The following is a 3,674-nucleotide window of genomic DNA, read 5'->3' as shown; positions in this document are numbered from 1 at the left end:
CAATTGCTAAACTGCTGTGCAACTTTGGACAAGGCATCTTTAATTTACTTTCTGTCAAATTCCAACAAAGTGGGAAAAACTATTTCTTCTTCTCTATTCACATTCTGAATGAGAATAGAATAGTTCAGCTGGAAGGGACCTACAAGTTCCTACTAGTCCTCCTGCCTGACCGCTTCATGGCTGACCAAAAGTTCAAGCATGGTATTAAGGGCATTGTCCAAATGCCTCTTCAACACTGACAGGCATGGGGCATCCACCACCTCTCCAGGAAGCCTGTTTCAGGGTGTGACCACCCTCTTGGCAAAGAAATGTCTCCTCACGTCAAGTCCAAACCTCCCCTGACAGCGTGGTAGCAAGTGTCCCTTGGTGCCTTGGTAAGGAACGGTGAGGAAACCGTGCATGCTCTCTACATCTCTGCAGAGTTCCTGCAGAGGGAACCAAACCCCTGTCTTTCACCTCTGGCATCACCACAACCAAAGGAATGTCTGTGGCCTACATGCCCTTATTTACATAGTCTGAAGGTACAGATCCATTTTGGCACCAACGCACAAAATGGCAAGGAGACTACCTCTCTTAATCTCTCAGTACTCAAAATACTAAATCCTAAAGGAAAAGGAGACTTGCCAGGGTTTGAGGTAAGATCCGAACATCTTCCCACAAACCGAGGTAGGCAAAGAACTCTCAGAAAGGTTCAAGTCACAGGTGAGCTGTGGAAGTTTCACCCATGGCTGAAGTGCCTTTGGTATCCCATATAAACACGGCCAACGCGTGTGTTTAATAGAAAGGCTGCGCAGCTGGGTTTCAGTGGGACAAGGGGATGTGACGGCAATAGCAGCAATGGGCTATTTTGACAGTTTGGAAGAGCTGTCTGTCCTTTGCCTGGCTGGGCTTTGGTCACGGATCCAAATGGTCCACGTCTGAATACGACCAACCTTTCCTTCCACCACACCGGGGTCACCTCCGCGCACTTGTTTCTCAAAGCCTGGCTTACTTCCGTGGCGGGCTCTTGGCACCCACCATCCCAACCTATGGCTCTGGTTACACTTTGGCTTGCCTCCAGGCTGCGGCTGCCGAAATCACCCCCCTTACGCCCCACGAAAAGGGGTTGTGTCCAGCCACATCAAGTCCCTGCTCCTCCTGGCTGCGGGGTCGCACAGGCTTTAGCTCTGGTGCAGAGAGGGGACGGCTAATAGGGGCGGTCTCTGCGCTGCACGCTTGGTTCCTGCCATGGCCCGAGAGAAGAGGAACAGCACCAGGCTTCTCCTTGCGAGCCGAGTGGCAGAGCAGGCGCCAGGGACACCCAGCAGCTGGGCCCAGGGCATGGCCGCCAAGGGCAGGGAGAGACCCCCGGGCCTCCTGGGCACAGCGACAGCCCGTGGAATGATTGCTGGAGGTGACTTGTCGGTATGACACACGTCCCCCCGCCGCCCCTCAAGGGAAGGTGAACCTCCAGGGAGGAACACTGCACACGTCAAGAATTGGTTCCGTGGTAGCTCCCTAAGCAACGTGACCTGCAACTTTAGACGTCAGCAACACCAGGGGAGCTTGGTATGCTGACTCTGAAAAGGAACACAGAGGGTGGAGCGGAGCCGAGACCTCGTGGCCAGGCTCTGTGATCGCAGGGATAGGGAACCGGAACGATCGGAACGAGAACGCTTGCTCCCTGCATTGAATCCACTGAAGCAAGGAGGTAACACAATGGGGGTTCTGTTGAGCTAATGCCCTACTTCTGGTTTCTATCACACGTGCCCAGTTCTGGGGTACTCACACGCAACAGCAGGTCCTTTGGGTGAACTTTGCTCATTATAATACCAAAACACACCTCCACCCCCAAAGTTACCCATCTCCAAGGTGCGACCAACCCCCACTGAGCACGCGCTCTGAATTTTCTCTAGCGTATGCCTTTAAAAGCAAACCGAGAGAACTTTATACCAATCAAAGGAGAGGTATGTGTGACTAGAGTCACTCAAGCTCCACCGAAAAACTCAGAAAACATAAAAGGGCTTAAGAGAGGAGAAATGCCAGGGAAGACACCATCACAGACAAGTCGGGAGGACATCGCTGACTTCTGGGATCAGCCGATGGGCTGAGCCTCTCTCCCCCCCGCCATAGGGATGCCTATTGCGTGAGATTTGAACACTCGGCTGTACCGAGTGCTTCCCCGGGAAACTTAGAATTCTTTAGAGCTCTTTTCTTTCATCATTTAACGCGCCTGTAGGCAACGGTATTGTCACCTGCACGTGCTTTGCAGACAGTCTATTTATCACGGGCAATCCAAAAGCACCTGTACCGTTGCGTTAATAAACTGCGCTGCTCATTCATCTAGTCGTGATGAAAAACAAAAGAAAAGAGAAAGCCCCAAACCCAAATGTAAAGGAGCCTCAGCGCCGGAGGACGAGCTCTCCTCTCTCAGAGCAGCCTGGGGGAACCACGGGCAGAAGAGGTGAACCCAGCCCTGGGCTTGGGGTTTGAGGACCCCTCACCGCTTCCCCAGCCACCCTCCCTGGGTGGAGAACTGCTGCAGCACGTTGAAGGCAGACAGCAGGGCCCAGCTCTGCACCACCAGCGCTTTGCCGGGACACAGGCTGCCTGAGCAGAGCCTGGACCTCCCCGAGCACCTCACCGCAGACAGCCAGAGCACACCCAGACACCCAGGCATCCTCCACGTGGAGGCCACTTCCCACCCCGGCTGGCCAACGCAACGGGCTGCCTACCTTCTTCAAGGACGTCAGCAGTTTGATGCTGATGAAGCCCATCTTGTTCTTCTGGACATGTTTCAGGAGGAAAGCATCCTTGGCCAGGTTCTCGTCAGAGAGGTGGAATTCCACCTGGGACGCAACCCTCCTGACCAGCTGCCGGTCAGGGACAGAGTAGCTGCAGTCCAAGAGATCAGCCCCCAGAACATCGCTCGCATCGCAGAAGCTCCCGGCAAAGCAGCAGGGACACGGGTGTGACTTGGTGGCCTTTGGGATGTGCAGCACTGCCCGGTCCCAGCCACAGCGGTGCAGATGGCAGAGTGTTGAGGAGCGGGGTTGCTCAGCTGCGCTCTGAAATGAAACGGAGTTTTATGGTTTTAGAAGCGCGCTTGCCTTCACGCCCCCAGCATCGGTCCCTGCCACAAGTTACGCAGCAGATGGCCTTGCACAATCTTGCAGCCAGAGGTGCCTCACCAACAGAGCGCCATCTCTTTAATTAACAGGATCCAGGCCAGGAGAGATCTTTGGCCTCCGGTTCACGGCAGTTGTCCCGACTCCCCCAGGCCACACACTGTTCACACAGCAGGAGCGAGAGGCCTGTGTCCTTGGTACCAGGGGGTCCTTGCTAGTGCCGAATCCTCCAAGCACGAGGAGGGGATGTACTAACCCCATCCCTGGGGTCCCGTAGAGCGCAAACAGCCCCAGCGCCCCGACACCGGACGTTGGGCAGAATCCAGTCCTTTTCTGGGAGCACGCGGCGGCGGGTACCGTCTCCTCCTGGGTGTCACGCACCCAGGGAAAGCGCCGCCCCCTCCGAGGGGGATCCAGAGCTGCTGCTTTTCCCATCAGGAGACTAAAAGACCTGACAGCACTACTGGAGCGAGGGCTGGGGGAAAGCGTGCCACCGAGCGACACCGCGTGACCTTCCTTCGCGCCCTCGAGGTCCTTTTTCCTATTTCTGCCTCGCTCCGGTCAACG

Source organism: Haliaeetus albicilla, unplaced genomic scaffold, assembly GCF_947461875.1.
Source record: "Haliaeetus albicilla unplaced genomic scaffold, bHalAlb1.1 scaffold_80, whole genome shotgun sequence".
Lineage (NCBI taxonomy): Eukaryota > Metazoa > Chordata > Aves > Accipitriformes > Accipitridae > Haliaeetus > Haliaeetus albicilla.
The sequence above is the reverse complement of the archived record's forward strand: the minus strand, read 5'-3'. Positions refer to the sequence as shown.